General features: G+C 45.7%; 1 pseudogene; it reads left to right on the top strand.

Annotated features, from left to right (window-relative positions):
- The first annotated feature begins 3,821 nt into the window (after positions 1-3,821).
- Positions 3,822-3,897, top strand: LOC134096387 (U6 spliceosomal RNA; annotated as a pseudogene).
- Positions 3,898-18,841: the final 14,944 nt, after the last annotated feature.

Genomic DNA, 18,841 nt, shown 5'->3' with positions numbered 1-18,841 from the left:
TTCCAATGCATGATTGTTGCCAGTCTATTTTTTATTTATTTTTTATTTTCAAACTGCTATAAAGGATGTGTGGGCTGTGGTGTATGTTGGTGATGAGTGCTGTTGGTGTTGTGCATGTTAATCTATTGTTGATTGGTTTTCAGGCTGTTGCAATGTTTTACTAACCAGAACAATGTCTGCAATGATAACCATAGAGTTCTGGAATTCTGCGACATTTGGCGCATCTAGGTTGTCTGTTTTGGGTCTCTTTGTATACATAATTGAATAGTTGTATACATAATTGAATTAGTTTTTGTGTTGTCCATGTTAATCAATTGTTGATTTATGTTCCTGTAGTGCTTGTTAAAAGCTGAAGCTGATGCTACGTCAAGAGGAAAGTAAGTAATGTAATCAATTAAGTTGGTTCACTAGCCTAAGGCCTGTAACAATGTGTAACCTGCCAGGCAACTCAAGTGGTAATTATGGAGTACTAGCAACTGAAGTTCTGTGTATTTAAATGTTAAGACGAACTGTACACATACACATTTTTGAATGCATAATTAAGTCAAAACAGAGACCAAACATTAAGGAAGATGTGAGATAGTGATGCATTACTTTTGCTTTACAGTAAGCATCATTATGGTAGGCAAATGTATTTACATAGGGAAAAAAAACTGCTCGACACGTAAGTGCTAAGTTGTTTCAGATGTTGTAAGGGGGTAGTGTATATCTGAGAAGTAGGCCTACTGTATACAGCAGGACACACTGAAGAACATTTAACTTGGAAATTAGCGTAAAGACCTAGCAAGTGATTTTCCTTTATGTGACAATGATGCAGTGCCTTTTAACATGAGCTAATGGCTTGTGTTTGTTCAGTCTGATGGCCCAATGATTGAGTACTTGCTGAGAAACGGGTGTAGCCTAATCTCAGCAACTACAGTCTTGTGGCTGAAACCCAAACTCACTTTAACATATTTTATTTTATTATTATCAGTGCTCCCGTGGCCCTGACAGTTTTACAAGTTCTGCACAGTAGGCCCAGCTATGTTAATGTAGTGGAGACCCACAGTAGGCCCAGCTATGTTAATGTAGTGGAGACCCACAGTAGGCCCAGCTATGTTAATGTAATGAACCCACAGTAGGCCCAGCTATGTTAATGTAATGAACCCACAGTAGGCCAAGCTGTGTTAATGCAATGGTAGAAATGTTTTTTTTGTTGTCGGTTGTCAACACCTGTGGGTGGGAGGCCTAAAGAAGGCCTTTGTGTGTCATTTTGTGTGTGTGTGTGTGTGTGTGTGTGTGTGTGTGTGTGCGTGTGCACGTGCACTCTAATGAGTGGAACTGCACCTCCCCCTGACAACAAAGGGGACACAAAAGAGGTCACACGAGTTTCTATCATGGCTGCCGCTCATGGCCTTGTAAAGATGGGGCCAGACAACAAAGACTGGAAGTGATTTGTGGTTGTTTGTTTTCTTTATTTCTTTCACAGTGAAGGAGGTTATGAAGAAACGGTAGGAACACTGTTGCACTTCCCCCGAAGGACAAAAGGCTGACGGTAGCACAGGCCCAAAGACGTTCCAGATGGAGTTGAATCAATGCTGCTGGCAAGACATGGTCACTCTGAGAAACTGCACCAAACAGACTTCCTGTGCTTCCCTTCATAACGCAGTACTGTGTAGATTTGTAAATGTGTTCGGTAGATGCACCCCAGCTCTACCATAGTAATTGAGTGTTCATAAATTACACTAAGCTCTATCAACAGTTAGTGTACCTCCCAGGCCAAAGAAGTAATGAAATTTAAAGTGTCGTAGTGTGTAGATCTAATAAAATCTATTTGGTATTTTTTTTCCATCTGTACTGTTTGCTGTAAATATGTAATTTGTTAAACATGTATGTTTGCTCTTGAATGGATACATTGTTTTTGTAGTTTGTACCATGATAGTAAAAATATCAATGTTGTAGTGTGTGATGACAAAGATAGTGTTATGGTGTGTTTGTCTTCATTTCTTGCTAACTGTCAATGACAGTCTTGTTTGTACATTGGAATCAATATTCCTGTGGTGCTATGCATTTCACAACAGGCTGTTTTGGATTGTGTTAGGAATTTGACAAACTCTTGTAGCTACTCTTACTGTCAACAGTGATCTCTTCAGCCTTTTTGTTTAGACAAGTGTTCTGGGATTGTGTAGAATTCAGAAATGTAGTTTATTTGTTATTTTTAATGCTCATTCAAGAAGGAATCTTTTCTGTGGTAAGTCCTCGGTTTGTTTAGTGGTAGTGTTAAGGAAATTCATTTTCCTAGAGATGTATCATAGATGAAGTGTTAATCAGTGTATTGAGTAGCATGTACAACTTAAGTTTGTGTACCTTAAAAATATGTAATTGTAGGGTAGTAAATGGTATCCATTTGTGTTAAGAACTTGACAAACTTGTGGCTACACTTCCTGACAATAGTAGTATCTTTATGCAGTGAAAGTATTCTGGAATTGTACAGAAATCCTAAAATGTAGTTCATTTTTTATTTAAAATGGTCATTTCAAGGAGTCTGATGTGTAAAGTCACAAAGGCCTTGGGTCTGTTACGTTCTAAGTGTAAAGGTGTTTAGTTTTATTAGTTACATTTCATAAATTTAGTGTTCATTAATGCATTGTAGCATGTGTGAGTAAAGGTTGTGTAGCTTAAACACATGTTTTAGTGAAACCATGGTGGTTTTGCATTTATAATATGTATGGTCAAGAGCCCTATACAGTCTAGGGTAAAATGGTGCTCATGCGCCATCTGGTGGAGAATGTGATGAAATATTTGTTTATGTTGAAGTTGGTGCAGGTCAACATGGAGAGTGGTTCTAAAACGCTGTGGCCTTTTTTATGAATTTTGTTTACTATGCAATTTCTGTGGAAAATTGTAATGTAGCTATTGTTATTTGTTACAGTGCAGCTCTGATAAATCAACCAAGTTATTCATATTACTGTTACGTTAAAGAATATTAATTGACTTAAATGTAGCTCCAATATATTATTTATTTTTATCGACTTTAATGTAGTTAAAAATAGATAATATATTGGAGCCAGAATTAATGTGTAGAATAAAAGTAGTTTAAGAAGAGAAGTAATTGCATGAGCTTAGACGTTTGCATTGGGAATCGCGAGGGAAGTCAACACATGGTAAAGACGGTGATGAGATGTAATACTGCCATCTAGCGGTTGGTGTGTGAAGAGCAGAAAACGGAGGGGCGATGTCTACTATTTGGTTAAAGGAAGGTAAGAAACGTCTGGTTGATGGCAGTGAACATCGTTGGAATTAACACATGTAGTGGACGTCGATTGATATTGATGGTAAGATTTCAGAGTTGAAAGGATCGCTTGAATGCATATCACGTGGGTGTTACCCATAATGCAAAGCGATGTGTGTTCGCTAGAATCTGAGAGGTTGCGTGAGCAAACATTCTATATACACACACCACACCAATGTCAAGAAGAGCTACGTTCCTAGGGTTAAAGTTGATATGTACAATGCACATGAGTGTATAGAGATTCAAGATTTTAAAGGAACGACAGACCACTTGAATGTAAAAGTATATATCACGTGGGTGATACCCATAATGCAAAGCGCTGTGTTCGCTAGAATATGAGATTGCTCGAGCAAACATGTTATATATATACACACACACCACCAATGTCAAGAAAAGCTACATTCCTTGGGTTAGGGTTATAGTTTCTGATGTGTACAATGCACATTAGTGCACTCATGACCGAGAAGAACGGGTCGATATGGTAGCAACCGTCATGCACATGATCCTGTCAGCGCAGGGTATAAATGGACCTCGGACATACCTATGATTCGTGCTCGCTTCGGCAGCACATATACTAAAATTGGAACGATACAGAGAAGATTAGCATGGCCCCTGCGCAAAAGATGGTTACGGTTCTTCTATAACGGCCCGGCCCGCGGCGTCAGCCGCGGGCCGGCACCGTTATGTCACGGCATTTTGGCGACTCGTTTCCCACGCCTAGTCATGCTACTGTGCCAAATCCTAGATTGAACAGCTCGCTCTAACCATTTTTCCCAAATATTTGTAGTGAAATATGGAATGCACACGCTCTTTGAGGGAGACAAGTAAGACAAGCGAAAATGGACCGCACACAAATCAATATGCCGTGTCAATCACGTTACGTCGAGACCGGAACTTGAGAGCAGTTAAAGGGCCCGTGTTTTGTGTCGGCTCAATTATAAACATGCATTTATAGTATTAAAACTTATGTATTTCAGTAATAAAGGTAAGTAATAAAGGTTTTATGGTTTTATTTCAATCTGGTTTTATTGTGTGGAAAATAAAGTGTTCTACATTTCTCTACAGAACCAGGCATGCTTTTATATTGTTTAATACTTATGTATGTCAATGAAACCTGTGTTTATAAAGTTTGTGTTTTTATCCTATGTATTTCAGTAATAAAGGTTTTATGGTTTTATTTCAATCTGGTTTTATTGTGTGGAAAAATATTGTGTCGGCTCAATTATAAACATGCATTTATAGTATTAAAACTTATGTATTTCAGTAATAAAGGTAAGTAATAAAGGTTTTATGGTTTTATTTCAATCTGGTTTTATTGTGTGGAAAATAAAGTGTTTTTTCTTTTCTCTACAGAACCAGACATGCTTTTATATTGTTTAATACTTATGTATGTCAATGAAACTTGTGTTAATAAAGTTTGTGTTTTTATTTCAACCTGGTTTTATGGTGTGAAATTATTTTTTTTTTCTTTTCTCCACAGAAACAGACAGTGTTTAGGCAATTAGGCATTTTTTATTTTGTCTTACCTTGATGGGCTATCATGACACACAAAAGCGGCCTGGACGTAGCCTGGATGGCCATCGTGAGATACAAAAGACACACTTCACACACACTTCTAGTTCTTTTCAAGTTTTTGCATCGTTAACACTCGGAGGTCTGGGGGCCTTTCCGGCACACTTAGGCAGTCTGCTACACCTTGACTTTGGTGAGTGGCTGTCTCAAATGCAAATGAGGTTTTCAAATCCCCAGGGGGGGTTTGGACAACAGAATTATTTTCAAAAAGCATTTTTAAGTTGATGTATCCTAACACTAGTAGTGTATGCTTCAACTGACCAACTGAAATAAAGGCACACAATATAAATGAAGAGGAGAAAGCATTGTTTTTCTTTTAAAATTGAAATTATTTATTTGAACTATATACAATATGTACAGGGTGTGGGTGGTGGTGGTGGTGGTGGTGGTGGTCATGGAGGTGAAGGTGGTGAAGGTGGCGAGCCGAGTTAAGGTGGCGGGAGCCCCTCACGCTCCCGGTCCTTCATCCTCTGCAGCCACTGCTCCACAGTCCCCCCGTCGGCCCGGGAGCAGAAGGTCTCCCGTTTGTAGCGGCTGTGGCCAAATTCTTTTGTCTTTGGCTGGCCACAGCGCCTACACTTAAACTGGGAGAACCTTCTGACGGGCTTGAGGAGCTGTCCTTCCTCCCGGGCCCGACGCTGCTGCTCTTCCTGGAGCTTGTGCCTCCAGGCAGTGGAGCGGGGGATGGCGGTGGCTGGAGCAGTGGCTGGATCAGCTGAGGTGGCTGAGGTGGTGCTGGTGGAGGGAGCAGGGGTGGCTGAGGTGGTGCTGGTGGAGGGAGCAGGGGTGTTGTCCATGGCTGAGGAGGAGGAGGAGGTGGCGGCGGCGGCGGAGGCGAGGAGATCGTAGAGGCCCGGGGCCAGCGGCCCTCTGATGGTCACAGCCAGACCAGAGTCATCTGCGGGCAGGCAGTGCTGGAGGGGCTGGTCTGGCTGCTGAGGATGCTGCAGCAGAGTAGGTGGGGTAGACAGGGGCTCCGCTGCAGTCTTGAGAGCGCTGGGCCCCGGGACTGCGATGGTGATGGTGTCGGTCATCCTCGCCTTGCTCCTCCGGTTGTGCCTTACGAGAAATAAACAGACAGAAAACAAAATAGATTATTAATAAATTATCAATGAAATATATAAATCAAACACACACAGCTAAAGTATTCTGACTTACCACATCGACAGGGTGTGCTGGTTAACTTCATACAGCTGGATCCGGGTGCGCGCCATGAGGGCTGGACAGTCGAACACGTTGTCCTGGATCTGTCTGTAGTCCCTCATGACGGCACCCCAGCGGTTAACGCGCACCCCGGCGAGCGTCCTGCCCTCGTGGATATGCAAGCGGCACAGCTCCAGTATGACGGCCTCCACAAGCCTACTGGCCTTGGGAGTCTGTGCCGCTCCCGCCCCCAGACCCATGACGACACTGGAGAGAGAGAGAGAGAGAGGGAAAGTGTTGGTGAGTGAGTGAGTGAGTGAGTGAGTGAGTGACTATAGCAGGCTCTAAAAAAAATGAAATTGTAAATAATGCAGTCACTGCTTACCGCTTCACACTGTCCTCCCCTGGTGTGTGAGCGTGCCGGTTGCTGGTCTTGAACCGCCCCTTGACCAGCTTGTCCCGGTGGCGGGGGGGGAAGGTCACCGATGCCTTGTCAGCATCAGCCAGCTTCTCCCAGAGAGCGATAATCTCTCTGGCCTGCTGCTGCCTGACAAAGGCATGGTGACGCAGCTCCACGAGGGCATGGGCCAGGGCCACCACGTGCTGGTAGCCTGGGTGACCGTCTGGCCCAATGACGTCCTGAAAGAAAGCACAACACAAAGACACAGCACATCATGCAACGCTCCAAGCATACAACCTGAGCATATATGAAATGTTAACATTTGGCAACTGCACTCACTTCCTCCTCCTCCTCAGCCTGCTGCACCTCCATCCTGTCGTCGTCAGGCGGGGGGTGGGTGGATCCCGACTGGGATGACGAGGCCTCCCGCACAGTCGGCACACTGTGGGGCTCTTGGAGGAGAGCGCTGTGATGTTCGAGGAGACGGATCTCCTCTGGCTCCTCCTCCTCCTCCTCGAAGCCCTCATCAGTGGCCGTCCCGTCCTGGTCCTCCTCCTCGGCCTCGTCCGTCCCATCCGGAGCGTCGGGATCCCCCAGATCCTGCAGCACAGCGCCCGTCTGGGAGTACAGGTACTGCACCCCTAACAGTTCCCCTGCAGAGAGAGAGAGAGAGAGAGAGAGAGACATTAGCAGATGCCACAAGGCAGCAGCAGCAGCAGCAAGCACTCTCTGTCACTGATCTCTCTGTACCTGTGTACTCCCTGGGCTGGGTGTAGTTGTCAACCAGCGTGACCCCCTTGAAGTCCAGGGCCAGCTGGTTGAAGCTGTGCTGCAGGAGGCCACTGTAGCAACGCAGCGCCGACCGTTGTCCTCCCTCGACTGCCGCTCTGCCACGGTCCTCGTTCCACCGCACCAGGCCCTCCAGCAGGTACACCTGAAAGTGAACGTCACTCGCGGATGTACCTGGAAAACATAAAAAAAATGGGGGATGAAAGAGTCAGTGAGAAGCAAAGGGAAAAAACACAACAACACATGTAAATGTGGAGGAAAAAAAATTACCTGGGATGAAGCGGCACAGGTGCAGGTGGAAGGACTCCAGGGAAGTGGAGCCTCGTGCACACCGGAAGACGGGGAGCACCACACCACCCTTGGTGATCTCTCCCGTCCGCGTGTACAGCTCCACCCCCTCTGGGTCCTGGATGCAGTCGAGGTGGCGGCGCTGCGTGCTCCAGATCTCCTCCATGCGGTCACGGTCGATCAGCGGGACGCCCATGGTGTCCGTCAGCCCCCAGAAGGTGTCCAGCACCTCCTGGAGGAGCCGCTCCGTTTCCGCCGCACCCCTCGTACGGCGGCGACAGTGGCGAGCGAGCTCCTTGGCGGACAGCTTGATGTGGGCGTCCCTCCCCTCCACGGACTGCTTGGCCTCTCTCAAGCGGGTGACGTCCCCGGCGTCCCACTCGAACATGGCGAAGGAGAGTCTCGCCATGAAGAGGCCGTAGAGCTGGTGGCTGTTTGTGGTGACACCCCTCGCGAAGCGTCGCATGAGGTGCCACACGTCCAGCCTGACGACCAGCTCGTGCCACTCGTGGTACATCTGATGGACAGCCGACGTTCCCACGGTGGCACAGCAGTCCCGGTCCACGTACATGACCTTTGGAGGGGCCTTTCCGGCTTCCCGGTACCGCCGCATCAGGCCGGCCGCCATGTTGGTCAGTCCGTCCCCCTCGGCTGCGGTGAGGACGGACACGAGCACCTGCCCGCGCTCGTTGCCAACATTTGTGACCCAGGCGGCCGAGCCGGCGGCACCGCCCGCAAGCTTTTTGGCGATCTGCAAGACACGGCGCAAACACACACTTAGACACACGGCACGCCAACATCATACAGGGTAACAGGGTCTCACAGTGGAGAGAGAAATCTCACCTTCTTCGTGGAGTCCATCTTAAGAATATCGCCAAAAATGGACGTCACCCTGGCCTTGGTCTCGTCCAGCCTGGTGATGGCCTCGCGGACGTAGACCCCGCCAAGCCAGGTGAGTCCGGGCACCTTGTGCATCTCCGGGAGCGACACCTCCTGTGGTGCCGCTCCAGGTGCCCTTAGCTTGCGGAGCACGGAAAGGTACAGCATCGACCGTGACATCCACTCCCTGGTGTGCTGCTCCACCAGGAAGGCACGGAGGCGAGCCACACCGTTGCCCAAGGTGCGCTCCTTTAGCTGGCCAATCACCGCTCTGTCGCAGGACATCCTGGGATGGAAACAGAGTGTACAGAACACAGACAAATATAGTTAACTACAGAAACCTTTCATGTACAAGAAAATACATGTTGAGTGAATGTTGAATGACTTAAAGTGACATACTTGTACGTGTGAACAGCTGGGAACATTTCGCGGTGCGCGACGTCCAGCTGCTGCAGGATGTCCTGCGACCAGCTCGACACCTTCTTCAGACAGGAGGGGCACTGAAGGTACTCTGTGGCCATGTAGTACCACCCACTCCTGTCCAAGACCCTCCGGACGGTCTTGTATAATCCAGCGCCCATCAGTTTACGCCCACAGGCAGGGCACTTCAGACGGTATGCCCACATCCTGTAGGGCATCCACAAGAAGAATGGGCGCTGGAAGAAGGCGTGGGCTGTGGCGGGGGGCTGCGTGTAGAGGGGCCGGGCGCCTGGCGGAGTCCACCACAGCTTGAGGTCCGCTGTGAGGGCAACCTTGCCGTCGGCTGCCCTCCGGAACAGCGCCCGGCCCACCCAGTCCTGCTGCTCCTCAGGCAGCGTCTTCCTCCAGCTGAGGGGAAGCAGCTGAAACACACACAGCAGAGAGCAGAGACATACGGTCAGTGAGATGAATGTGCAGCACACAGACAGGCACACACACAGAAACACACACACACACACACACACACACACACACACACACACACACATCATACACATACACATCACACACACCTCTTTGCCAGTGGGCAGTGGTGGAGCCGGCGGCAGTCCTTCCAGTGGCTGCTCTCGGGAGGAGGAGGAGAGAGAGGAAGAGGGAACAGCGGCTGGTGGGGTGTCCATGGACGTGGCTGACAACACATATCAGCATTAGTACGGTGCATTGCACGTGCGTTACAAGTGTATTCACATCAAATTTTATACTTACACGGAGAGTCGACCTCAGCGGCAGCGACAAGGACGTCGGCGTCCGATGGGTCCGAGGAGGAGGAGGCGGCTGGCTCTGGCCCGGGGATGGTGGTGGACTCCTTGTCCCGGGCCAATACATATTTCTGCACGACCTCCATCCTGGACCCAGGGCCTGGTGTCACCGTCCTTATCCACTGCAGAAAGCTGTAACAGAGCAAAGGAGGAAAAAAACAAACAAAATTAACACACGCACGCACGCACACACACACACACACACACACACACACACAAACACACACACACACAAACACACACACACACACACACACACACACACACACACACACACACACACAACACACACACACACAAACACACACACACACAAACACACACACACACACACACACACACACACACACACACACACACACACACACACACACACACACACACACACACAAACACACACACACACACACACACACACACACACACACTACTTACGTCCGACTCTCCTTGTCCCGCGCATCGTACATGGACTTGTACGTTCGATGCGCGTTGGCACCAAACCCCACCAGCGCAAGGTCTAGCCCCTCTGCTGACTTCTGGGAGCCCTCACGCAACCTACGCCTGGCGATGGCCATCACCATGGGTGGGTAGAGGCCAGCGTAGGAGGCAAGGGCGTCCTTATTCAGCATGAGGGGCGTCTTTGTGGTGTTCCCTTCCTCTCTCTCCCTCTGGTGGGACGCCAAGAGGGTGGCGGCGTACCCCACATCATTCTCCAGCAGCCACTGGAAAGTCTGCCCGCGGTACTGGCCCAACTGGAGCTGGCTTTCGGCCAGCACCGCCTCTGCAGAGCTGCCTCCCCTCAGTAAGGCTCGAGCGCTCGCCTCGGCCCGAACCTCACCTGCCCCCTTCACATGCCGGGGACCGGCAGTGGCCTGCTGGCGGTGTGCCACGGCGGCGGCAGAGGGGCGAAGGGCAAGTTCTGCGCCCTCGAAACTGAAAACTGGCTCAAAAGACATGTTCTGTAAAACAAGAAGAAACAAATCACTACATCAAACCAATGTTAATGTAAGGATAACAGCCCATTAGGTTTCACAATAGCTGGACAGTGACCCCCCCCCCCCCCCCCCCCCCCCCCCCCCCCCCCCCCCCCCCACCCCCCCCCCAGTGACCTACTGCCCTGCCCCTATACACCCAACACCATGGAAATTGCGGTTGCATTTTAAACAAATAGCTCACATATTTCCACTTCGAATTTCGTTGCAGCATTTATATCACATGTACCTCCGGGTATTACAAACACAAAATCGTCGTCCGATCATAGTTTTATGCATTTTTCCGAATTTGAGAGGTCTCACGTGCGCCCATTCATTTCTCATTCATTGCTAGCGATGAATAGCTAGTGCAGTCACACTTTCAGCATGAAGTTTGCATAATTTAAACTTTACATTTCGTTGCAGCATTTATATCACATGTACCTCCGGGTATTACAGACACAAAAACGTCGTCCGATCATAGTTTTATGCATTTTTCCGAATTTGAGAGGTCTCATAAGGAGGCTATACTGACGTGCGCCCATTCATTTCTCATTCATTGCTATGGGACTAGCATAACGTTTATACATTCAAACTTAACAGAATTCTGATTGATTTAAAATGTCTGATTGACAAAATTGATTTAATACTGACTGTTATGAACACAAAAACACCAAACTTACTTAAAGTTCAATGCAACGACAAGGTCCGAGGTTGTGCCGGTGACGAGTGACCTTACAGCACCGTGAACTTAAAGTTGAACTGTTGACGCTGGGGAATTCGGCCAATCACGGGCCAGAACTAAATAGAATAAGCCAATGAAACATTGCGTCTTTTTGTTGAAAGGCGGGACATACAAATAGGACAAGCAAAAGCTAGTGAAATATTGTATTTCAACTACAGTTATGGTATTAAGCGGACCCTTTTATCCAACAATTTAATAGTGAACAATGTCAAGTTGGTAAGACTACATTAATTACACTGTAATTGTCTTACATTTTCATTTATTTACTGTTTATTAAGTTATGGCTTTATTTTCAGCCTGCTTTTATTTTAATTTTTTTTGTGATGTACTCTTAAGCATGGCTTTATTTCAGCCCGCTTTTATGGTGTGTGTTTTCTTTTTTTGGTGTTTCTTTTTAAAACATTGTTTTCCTTCCACAGAAACAGACAGAGTCTTTATTTACAAACATATGATTTATTTATTAAAGAACATTTACGGGAAAATGAGTACAACATTTAGTCGTACATGTACATGTACATGTACATGTACATGTGGAGGTGGGGAGGGGGCCGAGGCTGGTGGGGAGGGGGTCGAGGAGGCTGGTGGGGCGCCTGGGAACACATATCAGCATTAGCGAAGAACATGGTGGCAAACAACAACAACAACAACAACAACAACAACAACGAGATAACCACATGCACTGATGTTGTGAAAAGCACCTCACAGGCCGTGTAGACAGTGCAGTTACCTGGCTGTGGGGGGGCTTGTGCCGCCATGTCCCGGGCCAGCACATATCTCTGTAGCCGCGCAAGGCGGCACTCAGGTACACCCACCCGCAGGCGGCGCACCCACTCCAGATAGCTGTAACAGAGCAAAGTGAAAAAAAAACACACAAAGTCAACAGATATACATACATACACACACACACACACACACACTCTGTCTCTCTCTCTACTTACGTTTGACTCTCTGTAGAACCAATAGGGACCCAAGCCCACTCGTGTGTCCCCCAGGTCAGAGGAGGCGCCTGGAACAACAAGAGAACAGCATGCACCGATGAACCACTGGTGTATTGAGAAAAAGCACCTCACAGGCTGTTTTGTAGACGGTGCAGTTACCTGGCTGTGGGGGGGTATTTGGACTGGTCATTTTCTGAAAGACAAGAAGAAACATGAAGAAACAAATCAGTACCATTGTAATGCACTTGACTTTTGCCTAATTAGGCTACACTGTCAATACACTGTTATTACAATACACATTACTTGTTTGCCTCCCCTGATGTGATACGATAACACTGTTAAAAACCCATGCTAATGTCAGGATAGCAGCCCATTAGGTGTCACAATAGCTGTATGGCCAGTGAGCCTGTGACCTACTACCCTGCCCCCATCCCATGGCTATACTGACCCGTGCCCATTCATTTCTCATTCATTCATGTGGACTAAGTGGTTACACTTTGAACATTACATTTATATAGTTACCCTTCGAATTTCTGCACAGAATTTACATGACAGATACCCTCATGTCTTGCGAACATAGCCAAGTCGTCCGATTTCAATTTAATGCATTTTCCCCATTTTGAGAGGTCTGGGAACGAGGCTATACTGACCCGTGCCCATTAATTTCTCATTCATTCATGTGGACCAAGTGGTTACACTTTGAACATGAAATTTATATAGTTACCCTTCGAATTTCTGCACAGAATTTAAATCACATGTACCTTCGGGTCTTACAAACACAAAATCGTCGTCCGAATTTATTTTGATGCATTTGTCTAGATTAGAGAGTTATAGTTACGACGCTATGTTTCCCATTCATTCCTATGAGAAAATGTCGTAGTTGCAGTTCAAACACAAAATTAACAGATTTCTACTTCGAATTTCGTTACAGGATTTACATGACAGATACCCTCATGTCTTGCAAACATAGCCAAGTCGTCCGATTTCAATTTAATGCATTTTCCCCATTTTGAGAGGTCTGGGAACGAGGCTAGGTGACCCGTGCCCATTCATTCCTATGGGACTAGCGGTTACACTTTAAACATGAAGTTTATATAGTTACACTTTGAATTTCGTTACAGGATTTTTATCACAATTACCCCTGTCTCTTACAAACACAACATCGTCGTCCGATTTCAATTTAATGCATTTTCCCCATTTTTATAGGCATCGTAAGGAGGCTACGTGATCTCTGCAACTATCACTGTTTACTGCGGTTCAACGATTAGCCTACACATTTGTTTTAACCTCGCAGAATATTTCGCTGTTTTAATACTGCCTGTAAAAGTAAAAAAATATTTACAAATAGAACTACAAAGAAGAAAGAAAGACAAACTTACCTCTCTGAATTCGCGTCGTTGAATGTGTGTCTACGGTGTCCCTTTACTTACCTGTGTCCAGCGGAAGAAGGGAATTCAGCCAATCGACCATTGGCCAGCCTAAAATAGAACAAACCAATGAAACATTGCGTGTTTTGTTGAAAGGCGGGACATACAAATAAAACAAGCCAATGGGAGGGCCGTTCAAATAAGACCAAATAGGACATTGGGTACAGAGCGGAAGGTGAAACCGGAGGCGCAAGGATGACACGCAAATTCGTGAAGCGTTCCATATTTTCTATTTAACGCAAGCATAACGATACTTTATACGTCAAAATCTCATTATTTCTGATGTGTTTATGTCGAAATCTGAGTCACCACTAGAGGGCGTCCATGACCATTACATTATAATCCTATTCTTCTCTGTAGTGCATTAACTATCCACCAGAGGACGTCCATGACCATGTCATTACGAGTTATAACAGTACACTTTTACCACCAGATGGCATCTTTGACCATGGTTATATTGTTGGGCTATTACAAAAGTTTTAAGTAAGGTGTATCGAGCCAATAAATATCAGACATAAGGACAGATTATGGAGATTTTTTTTTAAAGCATGATTAAGCCAAACTGGCCCACACATATATGACAATTACACACTTTCAACAATCTTTTTTTCTGTTTGAGTTAAGATCACTGTAGCATGTGTTTGTGCATGGAACAATAGTTTAAAAGCTTTAAAGCTTAATATGACAAAAAAAGAACGATATGTGCTTGAAGTGTCATTTAATTGTTGATCAAAACAACAAATACATGATTTTCATTTTATCACTATCCATAATTTTAATTTTACACTATACTTCTCCAAGATGTTGTCATTGAATTTATCAAGAGATAAGCTTAATAATCAACTGACAAGTTCTCCCACCACCACACACGCATACATGCACCATTCACCCCCTGCAGAGCACTTAGGGCCAATCTCAATTCCACCCCTTACCCCTTCCCCTTGTTTTTGTGCGTTCATGTGAGGGGTAGGGTCGTCTCGTTTCTCATTTGGGTAAAGGGCTAGGGCTAAGCCGTAGGGCTACGTAGCCCTTGAAATGAAGCTTCCAACGGACCACACTTGAAAATGAGGGTTTTGAGGAATTTCCCAACATCCACCGCGCCACCTGTCAGGCAGCGAAGTGAACTGTGAAGTTTAAACGCCGACCAGGAAATCCATTTGGGATGGCTCAAGCCAAGGACTCGCATGAATGTAAGTATTGTAATGTAATGATACTATTTTTAGGTGGTCTTCTTTAATGGACAACGGTTTTTCTGAGTCACTAGTCGAGTTTGTTTTAAATTACGAGCTAGTCGTGACCGATGCTAATATGCCGGTGTTCGTTTCGTAAGTGGTTAGCTATCTACTGTCGCTATTTGTTTAGATGAGATAGCTGCTACCTGATAACCCTCGACATGACACGTTAAGATTTAAAGTGAAATTCGTGCACTGTGAATTTGTTTACTGTTACCACTCCTTGATTGATTACACCGGCGCACTGCTTTGATATCATATCGGTAGAACTATACCTAGTGCTAGCTGTGCTACGTGACTCGCTGTCAAGTTGACATTATAGCTATTCTACTTTTCCCTTTTGTTTTTACCTCAGGGACACCAGAGGAGACGAGGCGGCTCATCCGGTTCAGGGTGGCGAGGGAAAGGGATTTTTTAAAGTCAAAAATGGGGGCAAAGAAACAGTGGGAGTGAGTCTTTCTTTGTTCTTGCGTCTTTTTACAACATGTATTTGTGTGTTGAGTTAAATAGTCTACTAATGCCTGTGCTGTGTCATACTGTGATGCAGGATCTTTCTGGAAGAAATGGGGCTGGAGGGGAAAGTGACCGGTCAACAGGCATCTAAGAAGTGGGAGAACCTAAAGAAGAAGTAAAAGGTATGTAATGTTCATTTAAAAATAAACAATTGCCTGTGAGGTATCCTACGAAGCTCGATTGGTGGCTTAGCGAGGTATTTGCGCTCAAAGCCAGGGTATGCGGTCATACGAGAGTGGATCTGTTTACAAATTAATTTATCAACCAGACTGATGTGTTTGCTGTTATTGGTAACACTTTACTTGACCGGTTCGTTCATAACACATTCACAACAGCTGTCATGAACTGCACATGAAGCATTCATGACTGTTTCATGAAACATGACTCAACATTCATACCAACCCTTTCATGTATGTGGAAAACATAACGTCAAAAACGTGTCAAGATAAAAGTCCAACAATCGCAGTATTGCTGTCTGTTTTGTTTTAGCCAACCTGATCATGTCACATCTTAGTCAACGGGGAAGTCCAGTGTCCAGGAGAATTTCGTTTTTTGTTTGTCTGTTTGTTTATTTTATGATAGTAACCTCTGAAGAATGCATAATTGTCTACACCAATGACTGTATATATAGATATAAAACAGGAATGTTCAACCATTCAAAAGTCCACCACAGATGGTCAGTAGTTTATTATTACTATTATTAAGTTTTTATCGTTTAGTCTTCTACATTCATGAAAGTGTTGGTATGAATGTTGAGTCATGTTTCATGAATCAGTCATGAATACTTCATGACAGCTGTTATGAATGTGTTACGAATGAACCCGTCAAGTAAAGTGTTACCGTTATTTAATGTTTTGGTGTGTGTGTGTGTGTGTGTGTGTGCGTGTGCGCTCTTCAGGATTTGAGGAACCCCAGAACTGGGTCGGGAACTGATGGTGGAGAGGTGACCGTGGCGACTTGGCAGTACTTCGACCTGATGCACGAAGTTCTGGGTGCCCGACCATTAATCGACCCACCTGTCATCGTGTCATCTCTCCAAGATCCCACGGCTATCCTCATGGTGAGGTTTATTTGGTTTCTTGAATCATTAACTGCTATGCACACGTTTCATCAGCTAAATATTTAATTTATCTAAACGACTAACTGACTAACACATGACTTGCATTGTTTCCTTAGGAGATTGTGGAGCCTTCCACACCAGCACCCCCGACAGCACCCAGCACTCCAATACACCCCACCACCCCGGACACAACCAGCCCTACTGTTCTGCCACCACCATCCAGAAAGAGGTCCAGATCTCTTGCAGACCAACTGGCTGAGGAGGCCCTTCAGGAGCAGAGGCGACATGAGGAGAGTGAGGCCAAGACAGACCGTTTTTTGGTCCTCTTTGAAAGGCTGGTAGACAAGTTGTAGTTTTCATTTTCATACTGTTATTTATTATTATATTTATTGCAATGTTTTATGAATTATTTACTATTGTTGTTATTTATTAAGGTTGTTCATATCTTTTTATGTAAAGTTTGTTGACAATAAATGTTTTAAAACTATCTGCTTCATGTAGCATTTATCACTCCTACAAAACTTTTTCAAACAAGAATATTTAATTATTTAACAGGTTAAAAGGTTCAGGTTCAATAACAATATATATAACAGGACGAACTTGTAAGGACACATAAAAACCAACAGGTAACACATAAACCACACACACACACACACACACACACACACACACGCACACATGGATTGTCATGGGACTTGAGCAGCCAGTGTGTCTCGAAGGTCATTTCCCGGTCTTTCATTGAGTCCCATTTGTTCTTGAGGGGGATGAGGGTCAAGGTCATCCCTGGTGATGTCCTCATCAGGATCCAGTGTGTCCCCATTGTCTAAGCACACATTATGCAAGAATGCACAGGAAGCAATGACCTGGGGAGCGAAGGTAGGCTTCACCTCTAGGGCCCGGAAAAGGGTTGACCTCCACCTCGTTTTCATTATGCCAAAGGCCCGCTCTATAATACTGCGTGCCCTGGACTGGTGATAATTGAACCGCTGCCGCACCCGCCCAATCACAGGTTCTTTGTAAGGGGTCAGCAAACAAATCGGGGTCTGGAGGCAGGGGTATCCACCGTCACCCAGGAGTATGTAACCTGGCGGTGGATACCTGGCAGTTACGTAGAACGGACTGTTCTTCATCACCCGGGTGTCATGCACAGACCCCGGATAGCCAACAAAAATATCTAAAAATCTTCCTTTCGAATCGCATATAGCCTGCATGTTAATTGAATAAAAGTTTTTGTAATTTAGGTAATCCAATCTGTGTGTTTGCGGTGGTTTTATTCGGATGTGGCTGCCATCTATTGCCCCGACAACATTGCGAAAAGTAGGGGTGCCTGCCAGATTCGCAAACCCTTGACCTACTGCTTGCATGTCCACAGGGAAGGATATAACTCTGTTTAAATTGAGCCATATTTGTTGTGCCACCCTGTGTATTACCCTGTGCACCGTAGCCTTGGGCACACTGAAGACACTTGCCACCACCCGGTATGACAGGCCGTGGGCAAGCCAATAGGTGTATATGAGTACTTCTAGGTCATTCCCCCAGCCATGATCTTGCCCCCTGTCCAGGAGTCTCTGCAGGCTCTTCATAGCACGTCTGGACAGGCGAAAGTCCTGCCACACCTCAGCCCCCTCATCGCGCCATATGCGCAGGATGGGCACAGTTGCATCCACCCTGCAGTACATGGGTGGACGATCAGCCTAGAGAAACACAAGGATATTTTGTAATTAATTCATGAATAAACACAATTTCAAATCAGGTTATAATGATATGGAAGCGTGAAATTAAAGGAAATAATTTATAAAATCTATAGTAGGCCTAGGCTGTTTTCTTTACAATAGGGCGGCTTATTATAGATAATCTATAGATATTTTTTATAGATAAATTATTATAGATATTGTGGCGCCGACGATAGGAGACGGGAGGCTGTGCTCTCCAAACGTGGATTTTATTCCGATATTATAGCCTAATTATTAAACGTCCTAGAACCCCCTATTCTAATCCCTCCTCTTATCAATAGCTAATATTGCCCCGGACACCCCCCACCAATCACAACACAAAACTGTTTAACACATTCTATGAGACAGGGGGGAGAGAGACAAACACGCGCACAGACCGGGAAAACAGGACACAGGGGAAACGATGGGACAGTCCAACAAGGGGGCAAATAGCCTCGGCGCTACACAATATTGTTACATAAAACAGACTATGATCGGTAGAATAGCATAAATCCTTGAACTAGGCTACATCAATTAACGCATAACACACGTAGGCTAGTGACTCATCGTATAGGCTACAAACGCAAACGAAAGGCCTACATTTCCAGCTGATATTTGGCAGAACGTTTTGTTATTTCACATCAACCAATCAACACATAGGCC

The sequence above is a fragment of the Sardina pilchardus genome, chromosome 11, assembly GCF_963854185.1.
Source record: "Sardina pilchardus chromosome 11, fSarPil1.1, whole genome shotgun sequence".
Lineage (NCBI taxonomy): Eukaryota > Metazoa > Chordata > Actinopteri > Clupeiformes > Clupeidae > Sardina > Sardina pilchardus.
The sequence above is the reverse complement of the archived record's forward strand: the minus strand, read 5'-3'. Positions and strand labels throughout refer to the sequence as shown.